Consider the following 14,060-nt stretch of genomic DNA (forward strand, 5'->3'; position numbering starts at 1 on the left):
TATTTGCTATCCCCTAAGTGAACCGGTTATAACATCTTGTGGAATAATGTAAAAAATTTGAAAAGCTAATGTTGTCTGCTAACAAATAAAAGGCAATTTCAACTAGTCAATGGCTAATGTGTAACCCATGAAACATCGGGGATACAAGATACTACAGTAATACGTGAACCATAATATTTGGTATCCCCACAGTAATTGAGGTTGGAAAGCAAAAGAAATGATGATATTTGGTATAGAAATACTGTGCTCCCCCATGCAACATAAGGTGATGTCAAATTGAATCCTGGTAACTTCTAACCCGAGAGACGCTGAGGATACCAAATATTGTAGCCGGTAAAGTTAATTATATTTAGTATACGGGAACTGGATGCAAAATCTTGTGGAATGATGTACAAAATGTGAAAAGATACTGTAGTCTGCTATCCAAGAAAAGGCAATTTCAACTGCTAAATGGCTAAAGGGTAACCCATGAAACGTTTGTGATACAAGATATTACAGCAATGTATAAGCCATAATATTTGGTACCCCCATAGTAAATGATGTTGAAAAGTAAAAGGAACGGTGATATTTGGTATAGAAATACTTTGCTCTCCCATCCAACTTAAGGTGATGTCAAATTGAATCCTGATAACTTCTAACCCGAGAAACACTGGGAATATCAAATATTGTAGGCTGTATAGGCTTTTATATTTGGTATCCCCCGATGCAATATCTTGTCGAATGATGTACAAAATGTGAAAAGCTAATGTAGTGTGCTAACAAATATAATGCTATTACAACTGGTTAATGTCTAAAGGGCATCCCAGGAAACGTAGGGGATACGAGATATTACTGCCGTACGTGAGCCATAATGTTGGGTATCCCCATAGTAACCAATGTTGGAAAACAAAAGGAAAGGTACTATTTGGCATAGAAATATTGTCCGCACCCGTCCAACATAGGGCCATGTCAAATTGTATCCTGGTACATTCTAACCCGAGAAACACTGGGGATAACAAATATTATAGGCGGTAAAGGCCATTGTATTTGGTATCCCCTAAGTAAACCAGTTATAAAGTGTTGTGGAATGATGTAAAAAATGTGAAAAGCTAATGTGGTCTGCTAACAAATAAAATGCAACTTCAACTGGTGAATGTCTAAAGGGTAGCCCAGGAGATTTAGGGGATACGAGATATTACAGCAATACGTGAACCATAATATTTGGTATCCCCATAGTAAATGATGTTGGAAAGCAAAAGAAAGGGTGGTATTTTTCATAGAAATACTGTGCTCACCCATCTAATATAAGACCATGCAAAATCGAATCCTGGCAAGTTCTAACCCAAGAAACACTGGAGATACCAATTATTTTAGCGGGTAAAGTCCATTATATTTGGTATCCCCTAAGAGAACCGGATGTAAAATCTTGTGGAAAGATGTCAAAAGTCTGAAAAGATGCTGTAGTATGCTTTCAAATAAAAGGCAACTTCAAGTGTCTAACGGTTAATGGGTAACCCTTGAAAGGTTCGGGATACGAGATAGTGGGGCAATGAGCCGTAATATTTTGCATCCCCATTGTAAAGGATGTTGGAAATGAAAAGGAAGCGTACTATTTGGCAAAGAAATACTGTGCTCACCCATCTAACATTAGACCATGCCAAATCAAATCCTGACAAGTTCTAACCCAAAAAACATAGGAGATACAGATATTATAGCAGGTATAGGCCATTATATATGGTAGTCTCACAGTGAACTATATGTAAAATCTTGTGGAATGATGTAAAACATGTGAAAATATACTATTGTCTGCTATCATATCAAAGGCAATTTCTAGTGGTCAATGGCTAATGGATAACAAATGAAACGCAGGGTATGCAAGATATTACAGCAATGCCTGAGCCATAATATTTGGTATCCCCATTGTAAAAGATGTTGGAAAGCAAAAGGAATGGTGCTATTTGGCATAGAAATACTGTGCTCACCCATAGCACATAAGACCATGTCAAATTGAATACTGGCAAGTTCTAACCCCAGAAACACAAGGGATACCAAATATTATAGCTGGAACAGGCCATTATAAATGGTATCCCCATAGAGAACCTGACCTACAATCTTGTTGAATAATGTAAAAAATGTGAAAAGATTCTTTAGACTCTTATCAAAGATAAGACAACTTTATGTGGTCAAAGGCTAAAGGGAACCAATGAAATGTAGGGGATACGAGATATTACAGCAATGCGTGAGCCATAATATTTGGTATCCCCTTTGTGAAAGATGTTGGAAAGCAAAAGGAATGGTGTTCTTTGCCGTAGAAATACTGGGCTCATCCATCCAACATAAGACCATGTCAAATTGAATACTGGTAACTTCTAACCCCAGAAACACTATGGATACCAAATATAATGACAGGTATAGGCTATTATATTTGGTATCCCCTAAGCGAACCGAACATAAATTCTTGTGGAAAGATTAAAAAAATCTGAAAATATACTGTTCAAGTCTCCAATGGTTAATGGGTAATGCATGAAAAGTAGGCGATAGAGGTATTGCAGCAATGCGTGAGCCATAATATTTGGTATCCCCATTGTAAACAATGTTGAAAATCAAAAGGAATGGTACTGTTTGGCATAGAAATACCGTGATCACCCATCTAACATAAGACCATGCTAAATCGAGTCCTAGCAAGTTCTAACCCAAGAAACACAGGGGATACCAGATATTATAGCTGGTATAGGCCTTTATATATGGTATACCCAAAGGGAACAGGATGTAAAATCTAGTGGAATGATGTTAAAAATTTGAAAAGATACTATAGTCTGCTATCAAAGAAAAGAAAATTTCAAGTGGTCAATGGCTAAAAGGTATCCCATGAAACTTTGGAGACACACATATTGCAGCAATGTGTGAGCCATAATATTTGGTATCCCCATTGAAAAGGACATTGGAAAGCAAAAGTAAGGGTGCTATTTCACTTAGAAATACTGGGCTCATCCATCCAACATAAGATCATGTCAATTTGAATACTGCTAATCTCAAACCCCAGAAACAAAGGGGATACCAGATATAATAACCAGTATAAGACAATATATTTGGTATCCTCTAAGGTAACCGGTTGAAAAATCTTGTGGAATGACGTAAAAAATCTGAACAGATACTGTAGTCTGCTATCAAATAAAAGGCAACTTCAAGTGGTCAATGGCTAAAGAGTAACCCATTAAACGTAGGGAATACGAGATATTACAGCAACGTGTGAGCCATATTTGGTATCCCCATTGAAAAGCAAAAGGAAGGGTGATATTTGGCATACATATACTGTTCTCACCTGTCTAACATAAGACCATACCAAATCTAATCCTGGTAAATTCTAACATAAGAAACACATGGGATACCAAATATTATAGCCGTTATAGGCCATTATAGATGGTATCCCCTAAGAGAACCAGACGTACACTCTTGTGGAATTATGAAAATCATTTGAAAATATACTGTAGTCTGCTATAATATAAAAGGCAACTTCAAGTGGTCAATGGCTAATGGGTAACACATGAAATGTAGGGAATACTAGAAATTACAGCAATGTGTGAGCCATATTATTTGGTATATCCATTGTAAAATATGTTGGAAAGCAAAAGGAATGGTGCTATTTGGCATACAAATAATATGCTCACCCATAGCACATAAGACAATGTCAAATGAATACTGGTACGTGCGAACCCTAGACACACAGGGGATACCAAATATTATAGCCGGTATAGGCCATTATATGTAGTATCCCCATTGTAAAAGATGTTGGAAAGCAGAAGGAAGGGTGGCATTTTTTATAGAAATACTGTGCTCACCCATCTAACATAAGACCATGCCAAATCGAATCCTGGCAAGTTCTAACCCAAGAAACATAGGGGATACCAGATATTATAGCTGGTATAGGCCATGATATATGGTATCCCCAATGTGAACCGAATGTAAAATCTTGTGGAATGGTGCAAAAAAGGTGAAAATATACTGTTGTCTCTTATCAAAGAAAAGACAACTTTAAAATGTCAATGGCTAAAGGGTAACCATTGAAACTTAGGGGATACAAGTTATTACAGCAATGCCTGATTCATAATATTTGGTATCCCCATTGTTGGAAAGCAAAGGGAATGGTGCTATTTGGCATAGAAATACCGTGCTCACCTGTAGCACATAAGACAATGTCAAATTGAATACTGCAAGTTTCAACCCCTGAAACACAGGGGATACCAAATATTATAGCCAGTATAGGTCATTATATAAGGTGTCCCCGTTGACAACCTGACGTACAATCTTGTGGAATAATGTACAAAATGTGAAAAGATACCATAGTCTCTTATCAAAGAAAAGACAACTTTGAGTGGTCAATGGCTAAAGGGTAACCAATAAAACGTAGGGGGTACAAGATATTACTGCAATGCGTGAGCCATAATAGTGTACAGTCAAAATATCGAGAGTTTTTTTTTATATCGTTAACTTTAAAATAGATTCAAAAATATAGAATGGACACAATATCGACTGGACAGAATATAGACTACAAAAATATCGACTAGAATAGCAATAATATCGATTCCAAAATATAGAATGGACAAAATATCGAATGGACAGAATATAGACAACAAAAATATTGAATTAGAGGTAAGTTTATATACATTTTTTAAGTGTTTTTTATGTTACTATATGTGTGAAAAGTGTATGTTAATTTATAATTTATTTTAAATAATTAATTTTATGGTATTTTATTTTTGCGTAATATAAATCCGTAGAGGTTGTGGGTTTATAGGGGAATAGGGTGGGAAGTAATTTAATTATAATTAATTAAATAAGTTAGTTTATTTATTGGTATTTATTTTGAATTAATTGTTAATTATTTATTAATTGGTAATTAATTAAAATTAAATTGGTAAATAATTTTATTTTATTGGTTAATTGATAGTTATGTTAATTATATTAATTTATTTTCTGTTGCTGGTTGTGAGTTTAAAGGGGAATAGGGTGGGAAGTAATTTAAATAAAATTAATTAAATATGTTAATTTATTTATTGGTATTAATTTTGATTTAATTCTTAATTAATTATTAATTGGTAAATATTTAAAATGAAATTGGTAATTAATTTTAGGTAATTGATTAATGGGTAATTAATTAAAATAAAATTGGTAATTCATTGTTAATTAATTAATAATTGGTAAGTAATTAAAATATAATTGGTAATTAATTTTAATGAATTGATTAAATGTTAATAATGTTATTTATATTAATTTCTTTTTAGTAGTGGGTTGTGGGTGTTCAGGGGAATAGGGTGGAAAGTAATTTAATTATAAATAATTACATTTTGTTATTTATTTATTGCTTATTTTTGTTGAAATAAATTAATTTATTATAAATAACTAATCATTATTTTTTTATTTTTTTATTGGTATTCATATTTAATTAATTTTCATTCATTTATGAAGTATTTATGTTCCCTACTGTTGCCCTCTCAGGAGTGGGAATAGTAATGTTTACCCCTACGCTATCCAACGCTTTCCCTACTGTTGCACTCATTGGAGTGGGAATAGTAATTTTTACCCCTACGCTATCCAATGCTTTCCCTACTGTTGCACTCTCTGGAGTGGGAATAGTAATTTTAACCCCTACGCTATCCAGTGCTTTCCCTACTGTTGCACTCACTGGAGTAGGAATATTAATTTTTACCCCTTCGCTATCCAACCCTTTCCCTACTGTTGCACTCTCTGGAGTGGGAATAGTCATTTTAACCCATACGCTATCCAATGCTTTCCCTACAGTTGCACTCATTGGAGTGGGAATAGTAATTTTTATCCCTACGCTATTCATTGCTTTCCCTACTGTTGCACTCTCTGGAGTGGGAATAGTAATTTTAACCCATACGCTATCCAGCGCTTTCCCTACTGTTGCACTCACTGGAGTGGGAATAGTAATTTTAACTTCTACGCTATCCAACGCTTTCCCTACTGTTGCACTCACTGGAGTGGAAATAGTAATATTTACCCTCCCGCTATCCAACGCTTTCCCTACTGTTGCACTCTCTGGAGTTGGAATAGTAATTTTTACCCTCCCGATATCCAACGTTTTCCCTACTGTTGCACTCACTGGAGTGGGAATAGTATTTTTTATGCCTACGCTATCCAATGCTTTCCCTACTGTTGCACTCTGTGGAGTGGGAATAGTAATTGTGATCCCTACGCTATCCAGCGCTTGCCCTACTGTTGCACTCTCTGGAGTGGGAATAGTAATATTTACCCTCCCGCTATCCAACGCTTTCCCTACTGTTGCACTCTCTGGAGTTGGAATAGTAATTTTTACCCTCCCGATATCCAACGTTTTCCCTACTGTTGCACTCACTGGAGTGGGAATAGTATTTTTTATGCCTACGCTATCCAATGCTTTCCCTACTGTTGCACTCTGTGGAGTGGGAATAGTAATTGTGATCCCTACGCTATCCAGCGCTTGCCCTACTGTTGCACTCTCTGGAGTGGGAATAGTAATTTTAACCCTCCCCCTATCCAACGCTTTCCCTACTGTTGCACTCACTGGAGTGGTAATAGTAATGTTTACTGCTACGCTATCCAATGTTTTTTCTACTGTTGCACTCACTGGAGTGGTAATATTAAATTCAACCCTCTCGCTCGCTATCCTATGGTAAATATTGTATATTTTAATATTAATACTATATATATATATATATATATATATATATATATATATATATATATATATATATATATATATATATATATATATATATATATATATATATATATATGTATATATATATATATATATATATGTTTTTTTTATTATATTAAATATTTATTGGTTTTAATGTTATTTAAGTATTTTAAGTATTTTTAAGTTACTTATATTTATTATTTCATTAATTTTAAATTACTTTTAACTATTTCAAAAAGTCGATATTTTGACTATCTATATTTTTTACATCGACATTTTTGATTCAATATTTTTGTACTTACCTGTTTGGAGATAGGAAGTCGATATTTTGGCATTCTATATTTTTTACTCAATATTTTTGTATATCGATATTTTTGACATCGATATTATGTCAGTGATCCGCCATAATATTCAGTATCCCCATTATAAACGATGTTGGAAAGCAAAAGGAAGATCACTATTTGGCATAGAAATACTCTGCTCACCCATCAAATATAAGACCATGCCAAATAGAATCCTGGCAAGTTCTAACCCAAAAAATGAGTCTCTGGAACCCAAGACACATAGGGGAAACCAGATATTATAGCTAGTATAGGCCATTATATATGTTATCCCCAAAGGAAACTGGATGTAAAATCTTGTGGAGTGATGTACAAAAATGTGAAAAGATAGTATAGTCTGCTATCACATAAAAGGCTACTTCAAGTTGGCAATGGCTAATAGGTAATAAATGAAATGCAGGGGATACAAGATATTACAGCAATGCCTCAGCCATAATATTTGGTATCCCCATTGTAAAAGATGTTGGAAAGCAAAACGAATGGTGCTATTTGGTAAAAAAAATAATGTGCTCCCCCCATAGCACAAAAGACCATGTCAAATTGAATACTGGTAAGTTCTAACACAAGGGATACCAAATATTAAAGCCATTATATGCCATTAAATAGGGTATCCCCATAGAGAACCTGACGTACAATCTTGTGGAATAACGTAAAAAATGTGAAAAGATACTGTAGTCTCTTATCAAGAAAAATACAACTTTACGTGGTCAATGATTAAAGGGTAAACAATGACACGTAAGGGATGCAAGATATTACAGCAATGTGTGAGCCATAATAGTTGGCATCCCCTTTGTAACAATGTTGGAAAGCAAAAGGAAGGGTGCTCTTTGCCATAGAAATATCTCATCCATCCAACATAAGACCATGTCAAATTGAATACTGGTAAGTTCTAACTCCAGGAAGACAGGGGATCCCAGATATACTAGTCGGGATAAGCCGTTATATTTGGTATCTCCAAAGTGAACCAGACGTAAAATCTTGAGGAAAGATTTTTTAAATCTGAAAGGATGCTGTAGTCTGCTTTAAAATAAAAGGCAACTTCAAGTCTCCAATGATTAATGGGATACGCATGAAAGGTATGTGATACGAAGTATTGCAGCAAAGCGTGAGCCATAATGTTTGGTATCCCCATAGCAAACAATTTTGGAAAGCAAAAGGAAGGGTACTATTTGGCATAGAAATATTGTGCTCACCCATATAACATAAGACCATGCCAAATCGAATCATGGCTAGTTCTAACCCATGAAACACAGGGGATAACAGATATTATAGCTGGTGTAGGCCATTATATTTGGTACCTCCAAAGGGAACGGGATGTAAAATCTTGTGGAAAGGTATAATAAATGTGAAAAGATACCACAGTCTGTTATCATATAAAAGGCAACTTCAAATGTATCCCTGGGCGTAGCTCGCATAGTAGCACTACGTGTAGCGATACGAAGTGCACTTCACACTACGCAAGCTAAGCGTAACTATGTGAAATGCGTAGTGCACTGTGTAAAATGCTGTTCGCACTGATGGCACAGTGATGGATGCTTGTCCGCACTGTGCAATCATTGCAAACGACATCTTGCACAGTGCAATTGGTCGATTTCTGCCGCTCAAATAGATTTGTACTCGAGCTGCAGATTTCACAACGCGGACTGGTAGTTTCTGATCGCGAGCGGTTGCGAGCATACATGACCACTCACAATGAGAAATTTGACCACCACACTTTGAGAATGTTACTAATCGCGAACGAGGAAAATGTCTCACCGGGATATTATTTTGCTCGCTCGCAATCGCCAACTTGATGTTGAGGGCCGTGAGCAAGCAAAAAAATGGCTGCTATGCTACGCGTTTTTGCACTGTGCTACGTGCAAAATTTGTGTAGCGTGTAGTTGCGCATACTACGCAAACCACGCAAGCGTAGCATAGTCCCAAACCCAGGGTTATTCAAGTGGTCAATGGCTAAAGGGTGACCCATGAAAAAAAGGAGATATGAGATATTTCATCAATGAATGAGCCATAATATTAGGTGTCTCTATACTAAGAAATGTTAGAAAACTAAAGGAAGGGTGCCAGTTTTGCAGAGAAACACTGTGCTCACCAAGCCAACATAAGACCATGTCTAAATGAGGGGGGCGTGGCTAGCCAGCCAATATGGCGGGCGTCTTTTACTAGAGCTCTGGCACTAATCCCCTAATTATCCTGACATTTACCTGTTAGAGGTGTTTTGGTGTTTCCCACGTGCGGGGACAAGCGCGTGGGCATGGAGGGGAGCCTGCAAGACCCGGAGGTCCTTACCTGGAGAGCGCTGAGGAGGCGGCCGAGGCTAGACTGCTGCAGGGTGGACCCTGGGGCCTTGAGTGCGAAACGTGACCGGGGCTCAGCGGTTGCTGGCGAGTCCGGAGGAGGCGCCGTGGCACATCTGCAGCTGCCGGGAATCAACAGAGCACCGGGGTGATGGAGCCGGACACCCCCAGAATAATTGCTCGATCGGAGCTGCGGGCGGGACTGGCTGTACCCGCGGCTCGGGGCTGCTGACAAAGCATGGCCCCTTGTGGATGGTGGGCGGGCGAGGGTGACGAAACTGCGGCCGGGGCGCCCAGGCCTGGAACTGCTAAGGCCTGCTGTGAGGGCTCGAGCGGAGTGTCGGGGCAGAGAATTATTGTGGCTGCTGGCGCCGGAGTGAGGGCCGACCTCTGTGGAGGACTGCGGGCCGACCCGGCTCCCTCCCGGCATAGTGCCCCAGTTGAGATGAGCGGCTCTAGGGTGGATTGAGGACCCGGGAGGACCTGGTGGCGCCCTGTTCTGAGGGGGACAGAGGAGCCTCGCAAGACGTCTCAGAACTGTGGCGGACATTTGGGAACCTAGGAGGCTGCCCATCTTTGGTTCATGTGAGCAGAGCTAAGCGGGGATGCCCCCTAGGAGCCTGGGGGTGCTGGAATTAACGGTGATCTGCAGCCAGGCACCGGTACACTAGAAGGAGGACTGGGCATGACCCCTGCTTTGGCTCGTGGTGGCGGTGTGTCCCTGGCGAGGAGGTGAAGGTCTACGATCCCCCCTGTGGCTGGAAGTGCAGTGAAGTCTGGGAGGGCCACAAAGGCAGGTGGGAGGTGTGGTGCAGCCCGCTGGGGACCCGGCCTGCGGGCTCTGGAAGACCGTGGCAGTCACATTGTGAGGTGCGCTTAGTGTGGAGTGAAGGGGCTCTCCCTTATTGGTGGAACAGTGACCACAGCACTGCATTGTGTTGGCTGCGACAACTGAGGGGCAGTCTGCGAGTATGAAAAACAGCGCTACTGGTTGGTGGAAGGTGCCTGAAGGCATTGTGCAGGTCCCGACTGGTGATGCTCCGGCGGTGGTGGCCTGCCATCTTGCGTCCCGTGTGCCATTTTGGGGGCAGAGACTTGCTAGGTGCGGATAGAGTGGCGGCGGCGCATTCGCTGCGGGGGTGCCACAGCGCGAGGAGAGTAGGCCCTGAGAGGCCGGAGGCGGCTGGGGCACGTGGCGCATCAAGTGTTCCACAATGGCCTGGGCATGCTGAACTACTTCCTGCGGCACGGTAGAACACTTCATCTGGAGTCTTTGTTGGAGTCCTGATGCCCGGGGGCAGCGGAGACGAGAGCTCACCCGGTGCAACCGGGGGAAGCTAGACCAACACCTGTGCCGCCTTCAGACTCTGTCCCACTGACCGGGGGCGGCACCCACCCTGGGGAGTGTGCAGTCCATCTTCTGTCGATGCAGTTGAAGGAACGGTGTGGCCCGGACACCTAAGTGGAGGATTTGGAACGGGGAGTTGGTGATTTACTGTGTGTGACCAGCTCGTGAATGCCTACTGAGCAGCAGCTGGTAATGGGCAGGCTCAGCGATAAGTTGCACAATAAACAGCAGGTGGCTGACGGTCTTGGCTCTTCACACGGACATCAGGGTGGTAGCATGGAGCCAGCAGCGGCTAAGATGGACTCTGTACTGGCAGCAGTGGAGTGCACTGGCACTACTCTGGAGCAAACTAAAGTGTCCTTGGAGGCCCGGATTGATAAAGTCATGGCTGACTTTACCCTTCTCCATGCTGACCATCGCAAGCTGTCGGAGTCAGTCACCGTGCAGAGTCAGTCGCTCCAGAAACTACAACCTGTGGTGCAAAATCACGCTTCAGCGCTCCAAGATATAATCGACAGGGTTCATATGCTGGAAGATCGCATTGAGGACGCGGAAGGGCGCTCTCGGTGCAACAATGTCTGGGTGGTAAACTTCCGGAGGGAGAAGAAGGGAAAGACCCAGAGCAGTTCCCTGAGAACTGGTTCCGTGAGCTTTTGCCCCGGGAGTGCTGTCCCCGCACTTTGTGGTAGAAAGAGCGCATAGAGTGACAGCGTGGAAGCCTAGGCTGGGAGCTCGGCCTTGCCCGTTCCTCTTCAAACTCCTCAATTATCGAGATCGGGACATGGTGCTCCGCAAAACCAGGAAACTGGGTGATCTCATAGTGGGGAACAGTCGTGTGATGATCTTCCCAGATTACACGGCAGCAGTGCAAAGAAGGAGCATGTACATGGCTGTGAAGCGACAACTGAGAGAACTAGAGCTGCCCTATTCCTTGCTGTTCCCCTCTCGCCTCCGTGTGGTCTTGAAGGAGGGTGTCCGCTTTTTTGATGACCCATCGGAAGTCTGAGACTGGCTGGAGGAGACGGGACAATTTAAAGGAGCGAGACCCGCAGGTCCAGAGGAAGGTGGGTGGCAGGAGCAGCGACAGAGGAGACGCAGACGGAGGGGGGCCCGCCGGGGCACAGACCTTGGCCCAATTGCACCCAGTCCAGAGAAGATGCGGCTGGAACGGCAGGAAGCACTTGAGGCGGTTGTGACCCTGGGAGCCGTGAACAGTGCTATCCGCCTGGATCCCCAGCCACACAGCGACCTGGAAATGAGTGGCTCATTGTCCCCATCCATGGTAATTTCCAAAGACATGAACATGCCAGTGGTGACACCCCAAACGGCTGACCAGCTGATGTGACTGAACAGTGAAGTATGGCGGCCATGCAGGGCCCATGTCTCCGAATATTCTACTTTTTGTATCCTTCTAGAAATGTTGATGTGTGCGCTGCTGCAATGTGTTCTATGCCAAGTGCGTTTGCACTGCCATAAGATGACATACAGTTAAACATATGCAGCCGTGCCTGCCGGTCCGCGGTTAGAAAGCGCTGCGTAGCTGCTGCACTCGCGGGCTCTCCCGCTAATGACCCCCACTGGCCCTGTGCGTTTAAACAGCCTGTACTGCACCTCTTGAATTGCCAGGAGGTCAGTGATAGGGGAGCAATACAGCTTGGTTGCTGACAGCACACTCACCCAGACAGCTACTGCGCTGGAATTACATTTTCTAATTGGTGGATCTTCTTGAGGTTTGGACTTATGCCCCCTTGAGGACTTGCCCTTTTAGTTGCACTGTTTGTAATTGTTCTCATGTTTCAGTTGCGGCACACTGATACCCCCTCCCCTGATGGTGCCCGTAGGCCCCCCTTCGAGGTGTTCCCCTGGCCCTGTGTGGGTGCGCGCGTCCAGACACATGACACACACTAACAGAATGACCTGGAATATCCGCGGTATGCACACCCCGTCACGCCGTAACACTGTCTTCTCCTATCTGCATCGGCATGCGGTGGGGATTGCCCTCCTCCAAGAGACCCAAATGACCCAGGTAGAGCTCGACAAACTCCGCAGGCGCTGGAGGGGGCAAATTTATAGCACGTTTTTTTCTGCGCATGTGTGAGGCACACTGGTATGGGTGAAGGCAGGCGTCCCCTTCAATTGCAAAGAAGCAAAGGTAGATCAGGAGGGGAGGTACTCCCTAGTGCGGGGCGGCTGAATGGTCAGGAAGTCCTCTTAGGATACCTTCACGCCCCGGTCACAGACCAACCCTTCTTCCTAGCGAGCTTGAATCAGGTCCTTCACTCATACGCTGGCCTACCCTGGCTATTTGGCGGGGACTTCAATATGGTGCTGGACGTGCACCTGGATCACTCTTTCCCTCCCCTCCGAGCTGCAGCAGTGATATCCAATGCGCAAGCGTTCCAGGACTGGCTCTCACACTGGGAGAAACATGACGTATGGCGAGCGCAGCATCCAGTGGACAGGGTATACTCCTATTACTCATCAGTTCACGACTTGCATGTCTGGTTAGATAGGATTGTTGGCACCCTGTCCATGCTTCCACTCCTTGCCAAGTCAGAGTATCTGGGGAGAACACATTCTGATCATAACCCCTTATGGTTCCAGATTAGTTGGGAGGCGGACCCTCCACCTGTACCCACGTGGAGGCTACAGCCTACTGCACTGAAGGATGCAGAGTTCCGCTTCTCGTTGGGCACAGTCATCCTTGCCTACTTTGAGGTCAACAAAGGGACTGCGAGTAATGCCATGTTTGAGTGGGACACACACAAGGTGGCCATCCGAGGGCACTGCATGGTGGCCACTTGGAATATACGCAAAACACTTTCTACTTCCCTGACGCACCTGGAGCCTGAGCTCCTGCGGTACGAGCGGGAGCGTGAGGGGACAGATGAGCACTCACTAACACAGAGCAACTTCTGCGCTAAGCACACGGTTCTTCCGGAGAAACTGAGGTGCCATAACTATGCGGCGCACACGGCCAAAACGGACGCCAGGGCGGACAGAGCCGGCCGGCTGTTAGCCTGGCTGATACAGAGAGAAGGGCGTGGTGCCCCGATAGCAGCTCTTTGCACAGCAGAGGGGGAGATGGTGTACACGCAGCGCGAAATACATCGTGCCCTGACTGGTCATTACACGCAGCTATAAACGGCACGAGGCACTGTCCCCAGGCACGCGCTGGAAGGGTTCCTAGATTCCGATAATATTGCCTGTGACCTCTGAGGAACAAAGGAACGCGCTTAGTGCCCCCCTCATGCTGGAGGAAGTGGGGGAAGCGATTCAGGCTATGGCGTCTGGAAAAACTCCCGGGCCGGACGGCCTCCCCGCCGAATACTATAAGGCAAACAGGGAAACCCTTGCGCCCTTACTCCTTCAGCTATATAACACAGCAATAGACG

This window comes from Lissotriton vulgaris, chromosome 6 (assembly GCF_964263255.1).
Source record: "Lissotriton vulgaris chromosome 6, aLisVul1.2, whole genome shotgun sequence".
Classification (NCBI taxonomy): domain Eukaryota; kingdom Metazoa; phylum Chordata; class Amphibia; order Caudata; family Salamandridae; genus Lissotriton; species Lissotriton vulgaris.